This window comes from Sander vitreus, chromosome 1 (assembly GCF_031162955.1).
Source record: "Sander vitreus isolate 19-12246 chromosome 1, sanVit1, whole genome shotgun sequence".
NCBI lineage: Eukaryota > Metazoa > Chordata > Actinopteri > Perciformes > Percidae > Sander > Sander vitreus.
In genome coordinates this window covers 18,248,524-18,274,777 of record NC_135855.1, presented here as the reverse complement: position 1 = coordinate 18,274,777, position 26,254 = coordinate 18,248,524, and the positions used below count along the sequence as shown (strand labels likewise).

At 42.1% G+C, this 26,254-nt stretch overlaps 1 pseudogene; it reads right to left on the bottom strand.

Annotated features, from left to right (window-relative positions):
• The window catches only part of LOC144523135 (uncharacterized), a 108,912-nt pseudogene extending 84,002 nt beyond the window's left edge, over positions 1-24,910 (bottom strand).
• Between the last annotated feature and the right edge of the window lie 1,344 nt (positions 24,911-26,254).

The window sequence follows — 26,254 nt, the reverse complement described above, 5'->3', positions numbered from 1 at the left end:
TCATTCATCTGTCACTGACTGTTTCTCCTCCACCTCACTGGCAAGGCAAAACACAGCCTGTGGTTCTCCATTCCCTCGACAGGGGCCCTTGCTGACCCCCTAGCAGTAATTTTAGACTTTATGTAGGCTGCGCCAGAGAGTCAGACCATGCTAATTCAAGGTCATCGTTTTTATTACTTTATTTTGGAGAACAGAAGCCAACCTGTTCTTGGGCACTGTGCCATGTTAGAGACAGCTAAACTATTTAATTATATTTCTGTAATCGTTTTGCCAGTGTCTGTAGGAGTCTGTTATCAATACCGTATGTCCATTTCTGTGTTGTCTTGGTTTAATGTAATATTTGAATGTTAATTTTCACAAGGTGCACTTGTTTTCTGACTGAATTAATGATGCCAATAGTACCCTTTGTGAAAATAAAATCCTGCAATGAGCAGAAAGTGGGAGGACTAAAGCTCCTCATGGCAAAGGCTGCCTGAGAGAAAAAGAGAGAGATGAGACAGACATGCATGACACATGACAATTGCAGCAGTTGGACATCACTTGCTCCCATGCTGCTGAGCGGAATACTGGTCACTGTTATTGGATTGAATAATAAAGTAACAGGAGGTCTGACTGCCAGCAGGGAGTTGGGCTAACAACAGTAGTGCCAGTCATATTCTTGTACATGCGGTCATGTTTGACATTTACAGTAAATGTTGAAGAGATGTCAGATGCCTCTTATTGTCATGCTATGTCAGAAAAGTTGAAGCGTGACTGTGAAATGGATTTGGACAGCTTTGGTGTCACTAACCATTCCAGGGGACATCATCCTTCTACAGACAGTGCGGTCAGAGGTGTCCTTTGTAAGGACTGACATCTACATAGAACCACATCAGTGGTTAAGAGCGACAGGTCACTTTTTTTACACTAACATTTGCCACTGGCCACTGTGAAGCTCCTGGTCTTGATCCAATGGAGCAAACCAACAAGCACTTTACAAATGGTTCTGTAGACTGCAATGAAAGTATTACTCCCATACTACACCAATTAAAACTAAAAAACATATGTCTTTAGCCATTAAATCCATTTTTAATATCAAATGGCATACTTTATATGTAACATTTATAAAAGATAAATCCTGTTTGAAAGCTAATGGTGTTTATATTTGCATACTGTAGCAGAACAGTTTTATCAAGTTATTCTCTTGTGGCTGTACAGCAGACAGTTTTTATTTATTCAAAATAAATATGTTGTTTCTGAATGACTGATGCTGGCTTATAGCTCTTGCAAAGCAGAGCACCGTTAAAATTCACTCACAACTTTTCGAGATCGATTTCCTCCTCCTCACCTCCACAGGATCACATCATTAGATTTGCCTGGTTAGGTGACACCTACACGTCTGATGGGTGATGGATGTTTTATATATAGAGACCAAATGAAACCCTCCTTCCCCCCAATTCCACACACCTCCCTGTCACACACGCACGCACGCACACACACACACACACACACACACACACACACACACACACACACACACACACACACACACACACACACTGATGTTCCTCCTATCATCTTCTATCAGAGAGGCAAGATAACCTCAGAGCCAATGCCAAACTTTGACAAATGGCTTGTCTCCAAGCACCTGCGAGAAGATAGAACTGACAGACTCCTTCACCTTTCCTCTTCCTTCAAGCCTTGGGCTGTGCCAAGCAGGCATAAGTGATATACTGTAGGACATGGCCGGGTGTAAGTCATGCTCCTTCCGTTTCCTCCAGATTGTGAGGGTCTCCATCTATCATTGTCAGTCACCTCTCTCTCTTTGCCTCTGTCCGTCTCACCCGCTCTGTCTGTCCTATGAGCCTTGTGTCTTTACTCATTCACCCAAAGGTCAGTCTTCCATTCTTCCATCCCCGATGTTTCATCCCTCCACCACTGGAGCAGTCTGCAGATATCCATAGCACTGGGCAGATGGCTGGTAATCTGGCCTGGGGTCATTATGAATCCTAGCCAGGGCTCTGACCGACGGCTACTTTTCCCTTCTGTCAGTCCATCTCCATAAATGTGGCCTAAAATGAGCCATTCGTCTATATTTCCAGACATTTGGCTTTTCTTGGCAAATTTAGCTCAGCTTTTTTGCCTGAAGAATCCAAATCCATACGCTTTATTTAAGCAGACAAAGATGGATATGCGCTTGAGTTGTGGATAAACTGCTTGCGCACACACACCCACTCTCTCACACACACCAGTGATTACCCCACCAGTACCATTTTGTAAGCTAGTTTATCATAAGGTTCTAACCGAGCAGTGTAGTGCAGCACGGAAACTGTACATTCAAGAGTTTACATGCCAACTGGAAAAACTGTTACGTAGTTTTAGTCTTTTTCAATATTATTCCTGATGTATGGAGTAATAAGAAGTACCACCCAGTTTAAAGTAACATTCAAAGTCATTTGAATAATTTAATCTAATTTAAAAAAATAAATAAAGTCAGCTGGGAATCTTATAATTCCAAGCTCATCATTTGCCATGAGTTCTCACCCCTGGTCCCTTTCTCCTTCTCCTTACAATGTATCTGTTTTTCATATTCTCAGCACCATCCATGCATCATTCACGCTGTTGCTTCCTGTTTTCCCTCTTCCTTTCATTATCCTGCTTTGTGGTGAATCCATTCGCTAAACCCCGGTCTCTGTTCAATGTAGTCACCTAACAGCCTCCCGTAGTCTCTGCCCTCCTTCCTCTTATTGTTCATCACCGTGTAACACTACTGACCTTCATCGGACGTTATTTCCATTAGTTTGACAAATCCTGTGCGTCAAAGCAGCTTTGTTGACATGCAGGTGTAGAATCACCACTGAATGGAATTCTCATTATGAAAATGCCAGAGGAAGTGATGGTTTCTGTCAGGGGTCGGCAATTAGGTTCTGTCAAGGGCCACTGTTTCCAACACTATTTTGAGTCAAGCGGCCTACACAATTTTACAGGTTCAAGACTATGTTTGGAATAGGTTTATTTGTTGGCTGCTTTTGCCAACAACTATATGTGGTTGGTCAAAGCTTTCTCCTACAAATGATGTTCATATGAAACTAATTTGCATTAGATTATTTATCATTTGCAAAGAACATTTCTGTTGAAAATAAAAATGTCCCTACAACTGTATATGCAGTAGCAATTTATGTTAACCTGTAGCATTTTGTTCTGGTGCAGGAAGTTGTATGCCATTGTTGTTTTAAATTGCCTTCAACATGTACATTAAAGCAACAAATAATCATAAAAAAAACAAAATAATAAAATCATTGACATATACAAGATTAACATTTAGTGTTGGCAGTTAACATTTTTTAGATACTTATATATACAATATACATGTTTCATCATATGATTAATAAGAAACAATCTAGCTGGGATTACATTTCCTCTGAAATGTATTAATGTGGTTATGTCTGAATGCATTTCATAAGAGACACAGTTAGTTTTGCTATGTGTCCTGGTGTGTGTGTGTGTGTGTGTGTGTGTGTGTGTGTGTGTGTGTGTGTGTGTGTGTGTGTGTGCGTGTGTGTGTGTGTGTGTGTGTGTGTGTCTACAGAGAGATGCATTGATTTGATCTCTGGAGGCAGCAATAGCTATGTCATTACCAATGTAGATGAGAGTATCTATGACTGCCCAAGGAAATGGTATAGCCCAATGAACAGATGACCCAGTGATAAGACACTTTGATTTGTATGTGTGTGTGTGTGTGTGTTTGTGTGCGTGCGTGCGTGCGTGCGTGCGTGCGTGCGTACAGCTTTTTGTGACTCACAGTTTGCTGCTGTTGCAAAATAACACCTTAAATCCTGCCTCTGAGTCATTTTTTTATTCTATCAGTTTTCTTTAGATACCCAGACATGTAATTGAGATGCCTTTGACAGCTCTAATGCGTTAATGTGCTGAAGATATGGGGACAATGTTATAAAGTAAATACAGATTTTTTTCTATATGTTCCACCCTGTGACAATGCTATGTGTCTGGGTGTGTGTCAGAGAGAGTGTGAAAGAGTGAGTGAAACTGATTTTTACAGGATTTTTTTCACAGCCTCCAGGGCACTGTGATTTCAAGGTTCATATCTCCCAAGTGTCTTACTCAAATGTCCTTTTTAAGTTACTGAAGAAGCCTTTCTCATGATCAGTCCACAAACTGCAAAGGGCAAGGTTGTGACTTCTGTATCCCATTGCCTACCCTTCCTCCAAGCATGACTTGATCTTAACACAGAAAGACAGTGCAAACAGCTTCCCTGAGATTTGAGCCAAGATACTGTATATGCAAGCAAGCCTGTCCTTCCTCTGATGTTCCAAAGCACGGAACTTGATTTTTTTGTTAAGTGTGAATTCAGACTATAGCCTCCATAACGAATTCCAAATCTACTCTCGGGTTTCTTGAAGGACAAGGCACATTTGTTCTTTGACAATAGATATGCTTCTCAAAACAGCAGTCAGTGGAACAACAGTGAAGTATGCCCTTTCCATGACAGAACCCTCATCCATCATAGGGACAAGCATCCCAAGTTTATTTCCACTCCACTTCTTAGATTTACGTGAGAAGATTGCACCTTGAAGTGAGTGTATACCCTCTTATGAATGGTTAAAAACTACATCGATTTTATACTCTTCAAATTTAAAGCCACTAGCTATCAACCAGTGATCCATTTCATTCAAACCGTACAGTTTTATTGACAGATTTGGCCATAACAGTGACTAAACATCTTCTTGTGACAGATATCTGGCCTAACTGGTTGTTCGTGTAGTGTAATGTTAAAATGCCTACACTTAAAATGAACATATTTAATTGAATCCTTCAATAATAATATTCATTAAGAGCATTCTGCTTTGAACTATAAGGATTAGGTTATAATCAGGTTATTGATCAGGACAAAACAGCTACACATCACATCAATGTTTTTAACAAACCACAACTCCTACAACCTCCTGTTTTGGAGTGAAGATTCAGTGTCTTCTGTAGCTTTAATCAATAAAAGAAATAATAACTGGCTTGTTTTACTAAAACAAAACTTTCATTAAGAGTTAAAGATCATTTTGTTTCATTTTTCAGTCTGACAAGGAACTGGCTGGTTGAGCGTACACGAGTCTGGGTGCATATATCTATATTCCCCTCTGTACTGTCCATGATAGCAGTAAATTACAGAATGATGTTATTTTACAATGATCTTCAGGCTGAATCTGTGAAATTGCATGGCAACCATAGGTGCATCCACACACACCATTATCATCACCATCACACCTGATTTTTGTATGCTTTATAGCCTTGCAGTGACTGTGTTTACCTATTCAGAGTATGTGTTGCTGATAGATGACAGCAGCCAGGCTTTTGTTCATGGCATAATGCAGAGCCAGGTATCAGCAAATACAAGGGACCTGTCATTATCTAAAACACCACATTTCCCCTGAGATAGTCTAAAAGATACAGCACACTTGCAGACACACTCTCTCTCTCTCTCTCTCTCTCTCTCTCTCGCTCTCTCTCTCTCTCGCTCTCTCTCTCTCTCTCTCTTACTCAAAGGCTCCAGCATTACACACAATAATTCATTTTGCAGAAACAGTGATGCATTATTTGTCAAGCTATGCTATGTTCTGAACTGAATGAACAGTGCATTCTCCAGGGAGCTTGTTTTTTACCTGTGTACGTTGTTAGAGGTATGCGCTCGTAAGGCTATTATAAACTCAAAGGTTGTGTCTGAGTGTGTAATTGTGTGTGCATACTAATGTGTATCTACATGCCTGCTATAGGGGACATTTAAACAGTAATAAAAGCAAACCACTCAATAATGATTAAATGTGTAGAGTTTTGGCTGAAATATGGACTCTAGTCTTTACATGACAACTGAAAAACTCAGAATGTTGAAAAACACAATCTGACATGACACATTTGGGGGATTGTTAAAGGTTCACAGACCAGCTATTTTCTGTGCTGTGCCCCCCCCACTCCCCACCCACCCACCACATCCTCTTCACCCTCTCCCTCTGTGATCCATATCATTGTTCCCCGGAGAGGGAAGAAAGGTGACAAACAAACCTATTTATCATCAGCAGGTTCTCCTGGCTAAACTGTTATTCGAGCTGAACTCTCTAAACTTTTCCCAGTGGCCTATTGTTTACGGCTGCATCCTCTAAATTTACACCCACCGTTCTGTTTTATGAAGTGTCCATGGAGGGTAAGAAAGGTAGATAGAGGCCTGATGTCAGCATATTTCCCTGTCCTGCATCTATACTGTGATGTATGTCTGAGCAGGGCCTCTGTTTGAGCCCTCCTTCTCCATTTTTTACATGGTGCTATTGTTTTATACCACCTAGTTTTAGAAATACAGCATCATCATATTACTAAGCTCTCTGAGGAGAGCTTATTGTAAATGATTGGAGGTTATTCACAGGACCAAAAGGGAGGGAGAGGAGTTGGATGATTTGGAGGAGGGAAGAGCAGGGAGAGAAGAAATGCATGGAGCCTTACAATAAATTGGCTTTAGAGGTAAACAGTGGCATTATATGAACACTGTCTCTTTCATACTTCTGCATTCAGTGTAATGAACTCTAGCTGCTGTGTAAGAGCCTTAATTTAGGGAGAGTTCATTATCTGTAATTGTTCCTTTTATTTGTTGAGCTTTTGTTTCTTAGACGCACTAAAAACAAATGCAGATCATTTTGAATAGTTTGTATTCTGCTAACATTCGACTCACAGCGCGACATCAGCATTAGCAGCCATAGTTGTTTACTGAAAAGTCATGCAGGCACGTCGCAGAGTCTAAATTTTAGTCAATAAACCCAGGCGCACTGACAACCAAGCAGACTTTTAACTTACACTCAAACAATACACATTAGCACCAAAGCCATTGTCTGCAAGTCCTTTTTAATCAAAGTCCGACATGTCACTGTGACAAATTGAATTAATTCCAATTTTGCTCCATCTGAGTGACAAGATTCTATTATGCTCACGGGCAGGCTGTCTGCAAATTGTATTATGACCTGATGACTCCATGTGTATTTCCAAAGCACCCTTTGAAGCAATGGTATGACTGAATGATTCATTGCTGTGTAGGAAACAATGTGCTGTATTGTTAATATTATCTCCACAATTCTTATAACCTCTTAAATTAAGGGTTAATTATTCTCCATTTGCTATATCATGATGTCTTGTAGTGCTTTGTTTAGGATGTGGGAATGACTGAGCCCCTGATAATTTTATTGCTGCAACTTTGCACATATTTGCGAATTATTGTAATTAGGTGGAGTGTGAAATGTGAATGATAATGTTTGAACAATCGTATAACCTGGGGTTTTGTATTCCATTTGTGTTGAACTCTGTTATTAATTTATTGTTCTATCTACCTGCCCAGGGAATGCGGGTGGAAAATAGCAATTGTACTAAAACCTGGTACAATGCACCTCTCCTTGTTTTTATACAAGGTTAATGTTTAATTGTGCACTGACCCTAAATACAAATATATTACATTATATTACATGTATACAAAATATATCTGTGCAATGAGTTTTTTTTGAGAATTCACACTTTGATTACCTAATATCACATAACTCATTTGATGAAGGTGGTTGGAATTGTATCATAGATCTGTGTAATACTTGCCAACGATTTGTATTAACTTTTTCATGTACCAGCTGCCTTTGTAAAACATGTAGTGCTGGATCAATGGATGACCTTATTCAGCAGAAAATGCTGGGCAAAGATATCTAAAGACTGTTGAAGACTTAAATAATTATTTCTTTGTGTCTGCCTTTTTTCCATCTGTCTTTCATTCTCATTCTTTCTTCCACAGCACTGATGCACTTCGTACCTCTGGAGTATCAGGCCAGACGAGCTTGACTATCTAAAAGGATACATCATTGTAAATCTGCCAGCTGCTGTTACAATAAGTGCTCTTGGTACCTGTTTATGATGCCTCTCCAGATGTCTGTCAGACATAGCGGGCATGCAGCGCATTCACAATTCTTCAACATCTTAGTTAGAACGAATTAAATTATTATTTGCCAAGTATGTATGTACCTTTCAATTTATTTAAATCATAAAAGAAAGAAGGCACCATATTCAAAGCTTGCCCTACATCTCTATAAATGCTATTCTTATTTCACTATATTTTTAAAACCCTTAAACATGTTTGCATAGGTAACATGCTGGGTTGTCATTCCTTCCGTCTCTCCCATTTGCTGCCGTGAGGCTGTTAACTGTAGTGATGCAGTGCCTGTCTTTGAAAAGGCTGTTCTGCATATACAATTGCTTTGCTGGACATATACCTTGTGGCAAGCTTTCTGCTGATGAAGTAGTATTGCAGACAGATGCAGGGTTTACTCTATTCAAACAGGGTCAACATCTCCCCTGTGGTGCTTTAGTGTCCAGCTACCAACTGGGAACAGAAAGAGAAAAAGAATACAATTGTGTGTGTGTGTGTGTGTGTGTGTGTGTGTGTGTGTGTGTGTGTGTGTGTGTGTGTGTGCGCGCAACAGATCATTGGAACACATTTGAAGGTAGCCTTGTCAACATGGCTCTGATGCAGGTAGTACTCAGAACACAGGGGTTTATTGCACATACAATATGTAACAGTACAACATTTTGTATACAGTAGGAAATGTTTAAAAAATGTATGAGTGCCCCCTCATGTGTGTGAGTGTCAGTTGGTGTTGTAGGACCCTGACCTTCTGCTGACAGGGTAGGAGAAAAAACATGTGTAGTCCCCAGCTGCTAGACACAGTGATGTCCAAAGGTCTATGCAAGGGCTATTCAGCCTGTGGGTACCAGCAGGGGGCAGGGCGAGGGGTTCCAGATGTGTGAACACCCCAGAGCGGTGCATCAACCGTGGCCTTGGATGACATGACCTACCCTTGGGGCAGGACACTAGTTTGGTAGAGAATACTGCTGTATGGGGAGTGCACTGGTGGCTTTGGATGTGTGTGTTTCTGTATGTACAAGAGTAGTCACATATGAGAAAAGTCACATATGGAAGTCTAATATCACAAAGGATTACTCAAGTGCAGCTCATCTGCAAACCTTAAAGTGCCCATATTATGAAAAAAAATCACTTTTTGTGGGATTTGGGGTGTTATTTTGTGTCTCTGGTGCTTCCACACGCATACAAACTTTGAAAAAAAAAAAAACATCCATGCTGTTTTGAGTGAGACACGGGTTTCTGAATGTGTCCTGCCTTCAGTCTCCAGGTGAGCTGTTCAAAATCTGCACGGCTTTCTACGTAACTAGCTGAAACGAGGGGGCTAGGGGGCTAACCGTTAGCATGCTAGCATGCTAGCTCGTTCTCAATGGCAAAACACTGCTACAACACACACAAATTCACTCTAATCTAAAAAAAAACAAATTGTATAGAACTACTTACATGTCCCTATTCCACGCAAAGTTGGAAGTGCGTCCTCGTTTAGAAGAAGTCTCCCGGCTAATCCTGCCTTGTACAGGCCGAATTCGGAGAAACAGCTAGCTAGCTCATGTAATCCTTAGCTAGCTACTGCGCATGTGCGACTCCCAACAAAGACGTTACAGAAGCTGAGAGGTCTCACTCTGTAACTAAAACAGAGACCTGAACACAGGGTGGAAAGAGGCACTGCAGTAATGTGCAGTACAACAAAAATATGGTGTTTTTTGAAAATTAAACCATGTAAACCTATTCTGATACAATCTCAAATTACAATTATGAATCTGAAAATGAGCATAATATGGCCACTTTAAGCTTGAATCTCACTGCATGTGTCTGGTTGACAGAATATCACATAAGTATAATTTTGAGAGTTCATCAGCATTAAATACTGTGAGGTGAGTACCTACTTGAATATTTTGAGTCCACTGTACCTTATGAACTACAGCACACAAGATGCCATTAGAGAAGGAGATTGCTTTTTAAGTGCTATCAGTACAGAGTACACTGTTTAATCTGAGGAGATTTATAGAAGGCAATCACCCAGGTAAAAACTGTAGATGCCATTTATCAGGCAGAATGGAAATTACAGCCATAATTTTCACAACCGGACACAGATGAGACCTTATAACCACATAAACCCCCTTGAGGTCCCTGGGCTCGTTTTTAATGCCTCTTCTCTGTGTTAGTGTGACCTGGAGAGGACTGACTGGCTGACTAGCTCTGTGCATCAACCCCCCCGTAGGTCTGCTCATTACCCAGCCCTCCCCTCAGAGTGTCACAACGTGAGAGGGACAAGTTTATGAACAAGACGAAAGGCTGTCTGGGCTGCTGTGATTGAATCGGGAGAGGGATGGCATGGCTGATCATTTTTCCTCTCTCTATTTTATTTTTTATTTTTTTAACAATTGACAAATACTTGTTTGTCAATCTCATAATGCCTCCCTGGTGTGCCATCAGCAAGGTTAAAAATAAGATGTTAGATTACCTCTGCTGGAGTCAAGTACAGTATACTGCTGTAAGTAGTAAGTATCTGCATTTTAAAGTGTTTTTAGGACAAGATGAGACTGACACAATATTGAGGAAGCTAGGATTGGGGTGCGACAGGGTTCATGCCTCTCTCCCCACCTTCCTGAAAGCTTTGGTGCATTTGAGCTTCCTCCCTGATGAATAACTATGTCACACAAAAATGGATGTTTCAAGTAAAAGCACCCTGAAAATACAGTTTAGAACAGCACAGCAGATGAAATAGGCTGTAAAATGGACCATCCATCATATTGTCTAACAAAAAGTGACACATGGGGAAGGGGGTTTAAGGCACTTTTCATTAGGCTTCTGTAGCACTGGCTATCCAGATCACAAGACTAAATAATGACCTCTGCACCAAAAGTGTTTTCCAACGAATAGGAGACAGAAGACATACTGTACTCCATACTCTTTCCATCTTGCTCTCTCTCTCTCTCTCTCTCTCTCTCTCTCTCTCTCTCTCTCTCGCTCTCTCTCTCTCTCTCTCTGCAGGAAATAAAATGCCATCTATTTTTTCTCTGCCTGTTCTTTATATAAATCCCTGCTCTCTGGCCGAAGACAGTGAATGATATAGATTGTTCTTGGAAATGTACAACAGCACAACACTGGAAGAGAATTTCCACAATAAGTGTCCTTGACTTGAAATATATTGAGACTGGTTGGTTCAAAAGATCAAATTATTTTTGGGGTCTGGCAAAGTTCCTATGAAGAAATATACACCTTCCAGCACGCTGCAGGCATCTGAGTTGATGAATGCATTGGTTTGCACGTGTGTTGCAGATATATAATCATGATGAAGTGACAGAGGATCAACCACCATATGCAGAGTATTTTCAAAAAAGCTGTGTGGATGACTTGCAGATTTTAATTCATTGAATAGTTCAGCCATCTGTCTTGTTTACAGACCTTAGGCAAATACGTGCAGGTAACACACCATTCATGGCTAAACCTCATTTGACAGCTTCTACAGCTACTCTTTTTTCAACATGTAAGATGTTTAGTGAATAATTAAAGATAACCTCTTACCTCTCTTGCATGAATTATACAAAAATGCCTAATTAGTTTGAAATGCCTGATTTAAAATTCTCTACCTTGGTTATTGAAGTTCATTCATTCTGAATTTCCCTTTGCAATTAAAATGCTACAACTTAAGAAATATAATTAGGGTTTTGTAGATTTAAGGTAATGCTTCATCTACAACAATCAGAATCAGAATCAGCTTTATTGGCTAGGTTTGCGTAAACAAACAAGGACAATGGAAAACAACAAAAACAAAAACAACGGAGTGGAGTCAGGGTAGTTTGTCTGGCCTTTTGTAAAAGCTCTTAACATGTAGATCCTGTCAATGCTTTTACTATTAGAGATATATTTGTTATTCTTTGCTGTTTCTTTCACCTGTTTATTAAGTCCTCCAAAACAAATGACCACATTGGTCATTCATTCCTATCATCTAATACTACCCATAGCATTTTTCATAGCGTTTTATTAATTAGCAACCCCTAGCGTTGGCAGGTAATACGACCCACAGGAGCATTTTTCATCCTCATATCTAAACGTATAGGTCGCAGATTTAAGCACTTCGTTGAACTTGTATAACAGTCACAGTTTGGTTAGGTTTAGACAACAAAGCTACTTAGTTAAGTTTAGAAAAAGATCATGGTTTGGGTTAAAATCAGTACATTTGTGACCAACCCGGTCTCACGCCAATTCGTTAAATAGTCACGTGTACAGGTCACGATTTTCTCGTTTATTTCGTGTACAGGTCACGATTTTCGAACGTTACCGTTTCACGAACTGCCATGACACTGGGCTGCTCTGAGGGACGCAACAACGGGGAAATTAAACGCCACAACGCCACATGCCGGTGACAACAACAGGATGGACCGCCACACGCGGCCGCAACAGGGAAATTCAACGCCACACGCCGGCGATAAAACGGTAAAGACCGCCACATGGGGACGCGATGCCCGGACGCAGGGACACGATCCACGGTCTCCGTGGCACGCAACAACGGGGACATGAAACGCCACAACAACGGGATTGTTGAGGTTAGGAAAAGAAGATACTGGGAAAGGAACCTTCACACGCAGGACACGCCGAAAAAAACGGGACGGTTGTGGTTAGGAAGAGAATAACGCGGAAAGTAACTGCAACACGCCGGACGTGATCCCTGCTCTCCGGGGTGAAAGTCCTGTATTGTTTGAGCTATCCATCACCCCAACCAACCTCCCTACACGGATTTTCAGGTTTTTATTCTACTCTCTACCGTTGTCGTGCTGTGATCACGAAATATGCTTCCCATTTAAATACATTAAATTAAAATTCGTATTCACCACAAGAAAAAAACAACATAATCGTGTCCTGTTCACGAATCAATAGATTCAATAAAGTAACCATTTCACGAACTGCCATGAGACTGGGTTTACTTCACTTCTAGTTTTGCACATGATGCAGTATGTGACATAGATCTGTTTGTTTCATAAAGCTAAAAAAACTCGCCATTTGAATGTAAATATGGGTCATAATTGCTGCTTGAACTTGACTTATGGGATCTTTTTTTCTTGGGAGGAGAATCTTGTTTCACACTTTGAACGTTATTAACACTCACTATGCTAACAAATGATGTTCAACACAGAAAAAACCAAAGGAATATCGAACAATGTAGACAAAATCAATGATCATGTCTAGAAAACATTCCTAATAATTAGAAGAAAAAAATGCTTTCATGGGAACCAGTGAGTAAGATGTCAGTGTGGTAGACTTTGTCAGTTAAAAGGCTTTCAGCTTCTTTCATAAGCCTTAAAAGTACCATACAGTACAGTCAGCAAAATTAAAATTATTTCACTGAATATGTATTTTCATATTGACCCTGGTAAAATCTCATCAAAATGTATCATTTTTTTCCCCCACTGCAAGGTCATAAAACTCTCATTTCTGTGAAACAAGAACTTGTGGTTGTCAAAGACCAGTGGAAGTCTGCAATCATTGATTTATGAAATAGAATAGACTAATTAAATACCGGATAAATTAACCATGGAAAAAGCGAAACATTTAGATTTAGCTATGAAAAGAGAAAAGATACAGTGTGTGTGGGAGCGTGAGGTAATATGCATGCTACTTCTTGCATCCTCTTTGTCTTACCCTGATCCATTTCAGGTCCATTGTATTGTCAGTTTGATTTATGTGGCGCCACACTTGCATCTCCTTACGATGTCAACCCTATGAAAAATATATGCAGCTGTTCATATAATGTGTGATGATATCAATGCTCTGATGAATGCCTTCAGTTCGATCTCCCTAAATAAGATGACTCCCATCCAACCCATAGCGCCAGCCATTAGCAAGGCACTCTGCATGCCTAGAATGTTAATAGGATTAGCATTTCATTCAGGTCTCCTACCTGTCTAGCATTAATGCTTTGATCTTCTCACACAGAGAATAGATAGGCCTGTAACAAGGGCTAACATGTGTCTTTGCTCCTTTTGGTACTAAGTAGAACAAGACAGGAGGACAGGTGGAAATGTGTACAGTTCGGATTAATTCATGTGTATTAAAATATAATCATATTGGTGGGTGAATAAAAGCTGAATAAGGGTTCAGTGGTGGTTGACTGAAGGTCTATTCTCTATCTCTCTCACTCGCTCTCTCTCTCTCACACACACACACACACACACACACACACACACACACACACACACACACACACTCTTTTGCTTCAAAGCAGCTTAATATTGCAATGAGGAGTTGGCTTTGAAGTTGGGTGAACATTCACATTGTTTCTGCAGTAAAGCACACTCACACAGATGAACATCAGCCTCTGAAAAGCCTAACATTTATTATATGTTTAAAAATATTATATTTATATATAATGGTATCTATAAAGCAAAGAATAGAAGGCATTCAAAGGTCTGAGGCTTCTCACTTTGAATAACAGATGAATGCTTTCATCTGTGTGCGGACCATTGATGCTGCTGTGACCAGCGGCTGAGAAGATACATCAGTCATGAGATTAACTGCAGCCCTCCACCAATCTACTTAGCTGAAGAGAACTTAAATCCATCGAAGTGGTTCCCAGGGGTCGTTAAGACAAACAGCTTGGGGCTGTTGAAATTTGTGCATAGTGTCTCTTGTCAAGCATTTTGCGAGCGGTGGATGGCCTCCCTGGCACTTGTCTAAACAGGGCGATGTGAGCAGTTCCAAGGTGAGTTTTTAGGTCACTTGTCAGTTGGAATGACAGTGGAGAAGGAGATGAGGCTACACCAGAGGAGGCTAGTTGACTGTGTGTACAGAGGGCAACTTATGTTAAATGACAGCTAGTCACCCTCTCAGCCTTAACAGTTTCTCTTAGCTGATGCGTGCAGAGAAAAAAAAGAAGAAAAACTTTACATAACATAATGGTACATAACCCATAGAATGAATTAAATTATCATTAAAGTAGGCATTCAGAAACACTACAGGTAATGTTGACCATGGGATGCAATTACTGTACATTAATTCCTAAAATTGGACAAGATTAATTTGTGTAAAATCCCAAATGAGTGGAAGAACTGTTTAAAGGCTACGTCTGGTGATATTTGTCATCAAATCCCATTAACAGACCAAAACCAACAATGAATTGCTGCCACTAATTATAATTGCCTGTGGAGCTAAATGTCTGATATCGTATTCCTCTGTGCCATAGATCTCCATTGTTGTCCAGAAACTATTAAAAACACATCAATGAGCTACACTGTTGTGCTGTCTGACATCTCCCTTTATTACAATAAACATGTGCGTAGTTCATTTTGAAGAAATCCTACATACACCCTCATGCTGCCATAAAAACTCACTGGAAAACAAAATCCATGACTGAAAATAGTTCCCAAAAATATACTATTTGTTGCAGTTTGCTAAACACTACAGTGCCCAGTAGTTAGAGATTATTTAGCCTTTATTAAAAATGACTAATTTTTAATGATCCATGTCTTCAGTACGAACAAAGGGACTGGAGGCTGAGAGCAACAGAGATAAGGCAGGGAAGTCAGAAAGTATCAAGAGATGGACTAATGGTCTTTTCATAGGATTTGTTGACAATAAAAAAAATATTATATAAAAATGCAGCCTTATCCTTTAAGTTGATAATATAATTGAGTGTGTTAGAAATTGATAACAAATAACAAAAAATGATGTGTCTGGCAAAAGCCTGTTTCATTGTAAATGTCACATATCATTTAGTTCTCTAAAATGATGTAATATAACTATTAGTAATTTAAAGGAAAAAAAATCCTGTGGTAACAAGTTATGTTACCACCTCCATCGTTCTTGCACTGCCTTTCTCCCCTTTTACTCATGCCAGGCATTTGAATGCATACTGTACATCTATTCACACCCACACTCCATATATTACATCGCACACACACACTATCTCGCTCTCTCTTTGGTCGCTCCATCTCCCACACGGGGACCACAGCTCTTATTCTCATGCTTGCTGATGAGGGTTAGAGAGGACTGTGGAGGGGGTAGGGGAGGTGGGATGATTTGACCTGCAGGTGTTTCCCCGTGAGCACAAAGACCTCTCCACAGGTCGATAATGCACACACTAATGGCTGTGAAGTGACTGGCCAGGAATGAGAAATAGCCCTCATCAGTTAGGGTAATGGTGTCCCTTGGCCCTCTCAGCCCATTCAAGGGGAATACTGTCAGATCATTGGGCTTTCTGTGTGTACCTGCTCATGTTAATTACAGACAGTGGCAGACAATCTTGTGTTTCATCGTGCCGATCCCTTGGTCGTATATCATCCTTACGAGGGTAGTGGGTGAGAATTAGTAATAAAGTAAGGAGAAAACTCTTGAAAGTGAAGCGGGTAGAAAAAGCACAATCACTGTGTGACTTATTTATTCATTGAGCCTTTGTACTGTACATAGTATGAATATTCTTTCATGTGCCTGGTAAAACTTGTGAAAATTGCTAAGTTGGCTCTTTGTTTTAAGCATAGACCTCTTGTGTGAATCTAAAGGAATGTGCTATGCATGATGATTCAGATGCATGAAACAGAAATTGACAGCTATGCACAACATTGCTCATTATATGTCTTCAAATGTAGTCTTTACAAAGTCAGCATATACAATGAAGTTAACGTCCACACACTGGATTCCACAGCATTGCTGTAATTCATCAGCCAAAGTTTGTCCATGATAAAAAGGAACAATACGTAACAACTGAAGGACACTAAGAAAGCTGCTGTCCTTTTCACACAATGCTGCTGACTTGAGCAACACAGCTATAACTCAGTTCTGGTCCATTGTACTGAGACAGATTAGAAGCCAGTCTAACATTCAATACTCTTTATTCTGTTACTTTGATCATCATATCAATAATGGCTGAAAGTAAAAGCTTTAGAACATTCTGACATCAGCTTGATGCTCTCGCATCTAGGATCGACATTAGTTCAATTTCAAGACATATTTTAACATCCGTATGTCCCTCTGGTCATGACCGCACTTAGTGAATGGAATAGCCATGATAATGATTTTAACAAAACGGCTCACCTCCTTCACCTCCAGTTCGACACTGAGAATTGCTAACAGGCAAGACAGCTTGATGTTATTCTAAAAATGGCATCGCAGGTTGCCCGTCCTTGGGTCTTTGTACATGCAAGCCTGTTTGTTTGAATGTGCATGCATGTGTGTCTTGGTACAGCAGGGTGTAATGGGCATGTGAACCATCATGTTGCTCTATTTTTGGCAACAGAGACAGATGCCTTGTTTACGCAAATCGCCATGACACAGAAAGAGGAGAGACTTGGTCTGTATCTTTATCATATATGTATACACACACACACACACACACACACACACACACACACACACACACAGTAGATATATAGGGAAATATATGAAATACATAAAAATAGGCATAGATATATTGGTGTAGTGTAGAAATTGGCCCACATGCAGCTCTGAGCACAGTTGGAGATTGAGTGGCTTGGTGAGTCAGATAATTGAATGAGTCATTCGTGACGAGGCAAGCACATGGGTTGATGGAAAAAGAAGAATCTTAACTTTGCATAAAAGGAAAGACAGTGACAAGTGGACAATAGGGCTCGTTGTTGTTCATGTAACATCATTGTTTTGCAGTCGCCCTTGTACTTCTCACTGTGTAATTAAGCTTTAGGGCGATGGAGTGACTGTTTTTTAGCATCGCCATCACCAAAACCAGCAATAGACAAACTGATACCGGAACTCATTGGGAAATGCTATATTACTCCCTGTGCATCAGAAAAAGTATTATTAGCTTAAAGTTCATTGTAGTGTTACAAGGTACAGGAACTTATGGAGCACACTGTAGGCAGAATGTTACGCATAAACAAAGGAGGATTCAGATCAATACATTAATTTCTTTGGTTTAATTGCACTTATTTAACTTGCATGACTTTAAGTAGATTTTGCTCCTTTAATTATGCCTACCCCTAAACATTCAATATGCACTTGGATTTAATTAGTGAGGAACAGTTAATTTTGTAACTGCACATCTGCTTTACTGCCAAAATTACATATTCAGAATCAGATGTCCTTCGGGATTAAAGAACGATTAGTCAGTGGGTCCTTCCCTGCTGTTAATGTAGCAACCTGCTGACAAAATGGCATGGGTAGAAGAATAACCATGTTTTGATGCTGCTGTTTCTTTTTGCCTCATCCGGTCACAGCTTTTGAAAAGCATTTCTAAATATACAGTCCTGTCCATTCACCTTCCACATGTCCTCCATGACTTTCCCCATTTCAATCAGTGTGACTTTTGTGTGCACACAGTAACGGTGAAGCCACAGGGGCGCTGCACCTTTTCCGAAAAGGCACAACAAAGTGAAGAGAAATTCTAAATCACATGATGGAAGTGCTTCAATTATTAGTCTGTTTACTTGTATCAAGACGTGAGGGAGACAGGTCAATTTCAAATCAAGCAAATAAAATATTAAACAAGAACATCCAAGAGTAAGAAACTGCTTTCGGCACTCTCTTTGATGCCCGCTAAGTCAGAGCTACTGAGAGAGTTGTTTTTTCAGGACTTGATAACCCAGTTTTCAAAGGCAAAGACAAGGAAGGAGAACTTGTCAATGTAAGGACCATTGTGTGTACATCCCCAGTATTGTTTGATGTGATACTGTATGTGCTGGTTTTAAAAGATCACTGTTGTCTATGGTATGCCCTCAGTATAATGTCTTGGCACAACAGAAACCTGCTGTCTGATTTGATGGATGGATTTGGCAGTTAGGTGTTTCATTATCGGAGCCCTTGCCATGTTGTTAGATCACCAGATGGCATTGTCATGTGTTGCATTGTGTGTACGTTATATCATGGCATTGCTGTAGATTTCTTGTCACTGAATAGTAATTTATCGAATAATTTTACATGAACATCAATGCACCTATTACTTTGATAAATCAGTTCAAGGCAATATTTTAATTACAGTGATTATATGGTTCTACTGCATGGTTTCAAACCAGTTTACACAGTGAATGAATTAATTTAATAAGTGGGCTGCTGCTTGCCAAATCATTGAACTGAAAAACGCATATTGTAGGTTTGTAAATACAACCTCTGGTACCAACATGCAAATTATTAAATGAATGATGAAACATTATAAATCTAGCTTTAGAAATATTGGTGGGTTATTTAAGTTATTTTTATTTCCGGTGACTTCACTCTGATCAAAGCTGTGCAAATCGTTTTTTTTGTGAACAGGGATCAAATTACTTTACGTAATGTGAAAGAAGTAATTTGTAACTAAGTTTACAGCCAACTCAGCCGCTCCCATTAGCTCTAAGTAGTGTTTTAGCATCTTGCAGCTCATTGTTACAGCATGCATCTTTATTTGTTTCACTCTTACCGCTCCAATCAATGTATTTTCTAGACGCGGCAGGCAGCTGTTATCACCGAACAAGCTGAGATAAACCAGCTGTATGCTACTGGCCCATCTCCATGTAACAGACAAAGTCAGATTTAGCAATTAGCTGGTGAACATAGTAGAGCATTTAGCAGCTAACGTTGCAGATATTTACCCTTAGGAGTTGATAGAGACCAAAAACAGAGCTAAAAAGTGTGAGTGAGTGTTGGACTTGCATTCGCTGGGTGGACACAAACAAAACTCCTAATGTCTGCTAATGTTTATACTCATCTGCTGGATGTGTTAACACGGCCGACATTTTTTTTTACTGTAAACAAACCACAGGTGTGTGCGCAGCACCCTTTGACCTTTCACATTATATGTAAGAGGTCAACATAGTGTCCAGTCAGTGGCTTCTTCTCCGAATCAGCAGCTGCAGTAGCAGCATATACTAGCGGACTGTTGTCGGAGTCCGACCGCAAAAAACAACACATAAACATCACCCACTGACATCTTATCTGCTGATAGGCCAATGGCAGTCAACAAGGCAAATATGGGTCAATACCGATGTTCTGCCAATAAATCAGTGAAACGCTACTTTATCAGGCATAATAGAATCAGAATAAGAATCAGAAAGGGCTTTATTGCCAAGTATGTTTTTTGCACATACAAGGAATTTGTCATGGTGTTGTTGGTGCATGTCCCACATTCTCTAAATATAAGAAGGATAAAAAGAATATAAACAATATAAGTATAAACATATACACACAGTATGTATTAATAAAGATACAAATAAATGTAAAATAAATAACAAAATAAGTTAAGCAGTAGTAAAAAGGAACGCTACAGCAGAGTAGGTACAGTGGCATGTAGAGCCAGAGGTGTAGTCTGGAGAGAGTCAGGGTGGTTTCCGGGCCTTGTTGATAAGGCTAGTGGCGGAGGGGAAAAAAACTGTTTATGTGGCGTGTGGTTGTGGTCCTGATTGACCTCAACCTCCTGCCAGAGGGGAGTGGCTCAAAGAGTTTGTGTCCGAGGTGGGAGGGGTCAGCCACAATCTTTCCAGCACGCCTCAGAGTCCTGGTGATGTATAGGTCCTGGAGTGGCGGCAGATTGCAGCCAATCGCCTTTTCTGCTCTCTAATATGTCAATATTGTGTTAACAGCTTGCCCGGGTGCCCCTCAAGTGGCCAAAAACATCAGTTAATGCTGCTTTAAGATAATTCAGGCATTTGCACAATACGTTTTTCACACATCAGTTAAATCATAATTACCGTATTAGTACATTTACACAAATGTATAGTGTCAGTAAATGCAGATGTTTCTGAGTTTCAGTCATTTAATCCTGCACTCACAATTTTACTGTTATTAAACCAGCCATAACATTCTGTATAACATGGGGGGTAAGAGCCAAATTGTGTGTGTGCGTGTGTACGTGCGTGCGTGCATGTGTGTGTGTGTGTGTGTGTGTGTGTGCGTGCGTGTGGAGTGTATAGAGAGCCCTTGACCTTAGATATCTAATATGCAACATTTAAAAATATGAATCCAAAAGAAAAACGCCAAAGACAGAGAACAGTTAAAGATAAAGTGGACGTTATTATAATAATAAAAATTAAAAAAATGCAGCATATCCAAACTAGCTGGCAGAAACATGTAGTGCTATTATAGGACTATATGTTTCTATATTAAGATTTTAATAGTGTGTATTACTATATACAGAGTGGCAGCCAGTCCAGTCCATACTATACTAAACCATTACTTATGTTAGAGAGCCAGCGAAAAAACAACAGAGCCCATTTCAATATCTGAAGATGGGTTTTCTGTTTTCAAAGAAGTTTCATTCAATATGGGAAGCAGTGACTAAAGTTTATGGACTTTCTGATCATGAGCTGTGGTCCTCTGCCTTCAAAGAAACACTTGAGCCCAAAGTACCTTCATTGCCACAATGCTGCTCGCAGTAGCTTGCAATGAAGTTTTGACTTTGATGGAAAAGAGTTTCAAGGTATTGAAGTAATCCATTTTCTCAGCAGTTTGATCGATTAAGATGATAACATGGTACCTTTACAAGAAGTGATGAAAGATTTGATGACCTGACATAATAGTTAATGTTGTCTCATTTACTTGTGAAATGGATAACAGTGTAACTTTGAGCATAGTGCCAGACATTTTTCCTGTGGAACTTTATACTCAAATCCTCCTTGTTTTAACCAAGGAGGAAGGCTTACATCATCAGACACACAACACGATCTTGTAAGTTACGCCACTCATCCAAGGAAATACTTCTCAAAGTCAGTTTTTCTGTTTACATTCCTTCTCAATGAATAATTACACTTTCATTATTTCATACAAAACCAACACAATATGATCCATTCCGGTGTGTCTAATCCACATTTGAGTTTATTAGAAATACAGTCGTTTTACTTCAGCTCAAAAGCAATGTAATAATAATGATCCACCAGACATGCCCCAGCATTTTTAGAGTGATACATCCATGAAATTGGATCCGCTTCTCACACTTTCATCCCAACCTGTTATTAATATTCTATATCATCCGCACACTTCCTATGCTACTTCTCATACTGTTTAGTGGTCTTGGTGGAAACATTTGGCTTTTGATAAACTGTGCAATTAAATTGCATTTTACTCTACAATAATAAGACTGTACTAAAAAAATTAAAGCTGCAAGCGGCGATGTACCAGCCCTTGCACTCCTCGCACTGTTGGGGGTGCCAGCGGCTCCCTGTTGATGCGGCTGTGTATTTCTGGGACTGTCGGACACTGCACACAAGATTTAAAATCAATTCCCTCCATAGTGCACCACTTCTTTTGTCCACTATGTGGCACTAGATAACACACTATTTATACGTCATGTTGCTGTATATCATGTTTAAACCACATTGTGTAAATTTCAGGTGAATTGAATGATACATTTCGTAAGGGCTTACTTCCTTTTGCCAGTTGGTGGCACTGTGACTATAACTTTAGGTTACTTAACGTAACCCTGGTTCTTTGATAACAGCGTGAGGTGTTTCACTATGGGAATCGCCCCGGCGTGACCAACTAAGGAAGTTCCAATGACACCACGTCTGTCCGTGACAGACAGGTCGAACTGTGCTAGGGCCACGCCCCCTCATATAATCACAGTCGACCAGCTCCTTACAAATCATTCTAGATAGGTTTCTTTCCGTGTCTATGCAAGGAGCTCCACTGTGGGACACTTGTAGGCTGACAGCAGCCAAGTACACCTTAATTGTGGAGAAAGCTTTCCCATTATCCATCAGGTACTGCAGGAAACACAGCAGGTCCACCACTGGTAATGGATGGTATCCCTACGTTCGCACCACTCCTCAAAAACCCACCACTTTCTGCTGTAAAGAGAGCGGGTGGACGCGGCCCTTGCGCTTTGAATGGTATCAATTACCTGTTCTGGCAGGCCTGATGCATTCAGGTTCCACCTCTCACGGGACAAGACCAGAGCGCCACGCGTTCTGGGTGAGGGTGGTAGATCTCCCCGCCCCCTTGGGAGAGAAGGTCTCTGCGAATGGGGAGAGGCCATGGCTCTCCCACCAGGAGCTGTATTATCTCTGCTACCCAATGCTTGGATGACCACCGCGGCGCTATCAGGATCAGCGACAGGCCCTGACCTCTCACCCTCTCCAGGGTGGGGGAGATCAGACTGAGGGGGGGAAATGCATAGAGTAGCACGTTTGGCCATGGGTGGGCTAGAGCATCCACACCCAGCGGTGCATTTACGTCTGCCAGAGAGAAGAACATTGCACACTGTGTGTTTTCCTGCGAGGCAAAGAGATCTACGGCTGCCTGACCGTATCTCTGCCAGATCTGTCCAACCACCTGTGGGTGGAGAGTCCACTCGCTGTACAGAGGGTTTCCCTGTGACAAGCACACAGGCACAGTCTGAACGGCATGGCTTTGCTTAGCCAGAAAAGGGAGAGACATTGCCCCAGAGACGTTAATCTCCCCTCCGATAATGTGATGCGGTAGGAGTTTATTTTGAGACCCAAATATTCCGTACATTGCGTGGGTTCTACTCGCCAAATCCCTGAGATGAGTTATCACCATAGTGGAATCTCTGACTGCCTGCTCTCGTGAGTGGGAGCAGACCAGATAGTCGTCTATGTACGAAAATATTCTGATACCGTTGTTCCTTAACGGTGACAGCGCTGCCTCCACACACCGGGTGAACACCCTCGGTGCTAACGACAGCCCGAATGGGATGGCTTGGTATTCGTAGGCTCTGCCCCGATACGCAAACCTTAGACATGTTCCGTGTGCGGGATAAATGGCAATGTGGAAATATGCATCTGAAAGATCTATCATCACAAACCAATCCCCTGGGCGGATTGAACGACATCCTGAATGTGTATTTTCGTAGGTGTCTGTTTTACACACAGAGATCTAAAATCGGGCGACGTGATGAGCCCCCTTTCTTGGGAATGAGGAAATAGCAGGAGTAAAACCCCTGATGCGTTTCCTCACTCGGCACAGCTCTGATAGCTCGTTTGTTTAATAGGGATGTTATTTGGACTTGTGCTGCATCCCCTATCGGCACTGAAACTAACACACCGTTGAATCTGGGTGGTTTCATTGCAAACTGTGTAACCCTGACAAACTGGGTCAAACCCATGGGTGAACTGTGCATGAGCCCCACGGTCCACTTGAGCACAGAGGGGACCCCTGGAGTCGCGCTGCAGTGACGTCACCTCCCTGGGTCAGAGGGAGCGGTCTGCCCTGGGAGGAGTGTGAGCTCCCCCTGCAGGAACCTGATGGTTCAGGTTTATTTTTGGTTTTATTTTTATTTTGTTTTGTGGGTAGCATTTCGCCCTTGGCTCAGCGCTTGGTTGCGAGAATGCAGGCTTTATTTGTTGCCTCTTTGAACATGGTGCTTGGTGACACTGGAATACTTTCTGCCCCTGACTCTTCTCCTCGTGGATGAGGAGGGAGAGAAACTGAGAGGGCCCCCCTGGAGAAATGTGAATCACCAGGGCCCCTGAACCACAAACCTCGGGGCTCTGCTCCACCTCTCCAACCTTCCTCCTCTTTGTAGGAGGGGTGGAGAGAGAAGCTGGGGGGGGGTTAGGATGGCTGCTTCTTCTTCCCCTCTCTGGGGTGGGAGTGGTGGCTCTTTGCTGCTGCAGCCGCAAAGGAGTGTTGTCCCCACGGCTTGGGATTGTCTGATCGAGACTGCTGGCTAGTCTGTTGACCAGTGGTTTGTCTCTGTGGCCTTGCAGCTCCTTGCTTTGCCTTTGCTGCGGCAAAGCCACCTCTCTGTCCCTGCTGGGGGCGGGGTGTGTGTTTTCGGGGTAGGCAGAGGTCAAAGGCTTCGATCTCTTGTTTCCTGAGGGTACTGGCCTCTCTCATCTTCTCTAGAGCTGGGCCAAACAGACCTTTGGTGGGGTTGTATGTTGCGTCCATAACCTCTGATTTCTGTGTGTCACTCAGGCCCGATAGGTTCAGCCACAAGGCCCTCTCACCTGCGACTGCGAGCCCCATTACATGGCCGCAGCCTTGCACAGCACCCTGTGAGGAGCGCAGCGCCAGGTCATTCACCACACAGATTTTGTCCCAGAGGACCGGGTTAGGAGCCTCTGAGTCCAGCTGACAGCCCATCTCCTCAGGATTTCAGGCTGCTACGCAGCCAGCAGTATCATTGCATTTAGAGAGCACACCGATTGCGCTGCATATCTGTACATCCTCTGAAACATGGAGGCAGTGAGGAGCTCCATCTTGTTAGGCAGAGGAATGCTGTGGGAGGCTGAGAGAGAGCGGCGGTTTGGGTGGAAGGTGATGGGCCACTGAAGGCTCCACTATCAGGCCTGGTCATCCCAGTGCCTCCATCCCATGGATCTCCAGCTTAGGAGCAGCCCTGGTTGGGGAGCCTACTCTCAAATGGGCTGACCAGCACCGCTCATTTCCTTCATACAGGCAGGCACTGCCAGCAGAAGCTGTTTTGCAGGCGGTTACCGGTGTGAGCCTCTTGTCGTCAGATAGGTCTCTCTGCCCCCTCAGGGTCTCTGGGCCGCCGGCCATTATTCTAATTTGCCGCCTCGCCACAGACCATAAACTGATGTCCCAGGGGCTGTTGCACTAGAGGCCTTGACTGTGAATGGGAAATGTGGAGTCCTCCTCCTCGGCCCTCCATACCATCCATGTCGAGATATCAGAGATGGCATCGCTCCGCCCTCGTCGCCCGGTCTCCACGCCGAGAGGTCCAGGCGCTGGAGGTATGTCCGGGACCTCGTCCATCATGTCCCCCAGCTGGCAGGGTGTAGCTCGCGCGTGCCGATGGGTACTGCTTTGTGGCTTTTGGGTGGTTCCCGACAGACATGGGTCATGACTGTTGGCCACGGCCACTCTCAGCCGCCTTTCCAGTATCTTTTCCGGCATTGACGCACAGTGGGCGCACGACTGGGAGTCAGCCAGCGCTGCCTGAGTGTGTTTAATGCCCATGCAGGCTATGCACATCGGGTGAGGGTCCTCGTGATGGATGCCCACATGACGTGGGGCAGGCGGATACAGCCTCACTGCCTTATGGCTCTGACTTTACAAAATGCTGCTGAGGACATGGTGCTGGAAAGGAAGAAAATGTTAACATGTTAGCCTGTCGGCAAGATTAGCACACGGGGTTTAGCCCGAGCTAACGTTACCCGTGTACCGTAAGAGTTAGCTCGTCGTAACACATTAGCTAGCTCACTCCAGGTACCTGGTTCGGCTAACAACCAAATGCTAACCAAACCCAGAGAGGCTCGCCGTAACGCGTTAGCCAGAGGGTAAAAGAGTTACACAGCTAAGCAAACGATAAACAACTATCGACTACCCAAAGAAAAAGCAGTTCGCCTTGACGCGGACACTGCTTCTACTGTGTAACAACAAGGTAAAAACTTCTTGCGAAGTACTTACTCAGCGAATCCAGACTGGGTCGGGAACTGCATTCGGCAACGTAGTCCTTAACTG